Source organism: Penaeus monodon, chromosome 29 (genome assembly GCF_015228065.2).
Source record: "Penaeus monodon isolate SGIC_2016 chromosome 29, NSTDA_Pmon_1, whole genome shotgun sequence".
Lineage (NCBI taxonomy): Eukaryota > Metazoa > Arthropoda > Malacostraca > Decapoda > Penaeidae > Penaeus > Penaeus monodon.
The window spans coordinates 30,469,868-30,470,119 of NC_051414.1; positions in this window are offsets into that span (position 1 = coordinate 30,469,868).

The window sequence follows — 252 nt, forward strand, 5'->3', positions numbered from 1 at the left end:
TTCTTTCACTCGTTGTTTTAATTGCAATTACGTTACCATACTCATTAACCACCTGCATCATAATTACTAACTTCCCAGTCTTCAAAAGCATTATTTTCTTAGTAAAAATTTTTTGACTTCATACACGTGTTTTTAACACAAGCTATAAACACGCTTTAAAAAAACGTTTTATAAAATGTAGGCGACGCTTTGATCAGACACATGCTGAGAGCATTCAAAGAGCTCACGTTTTAGTCGATAAAACTGTGTATG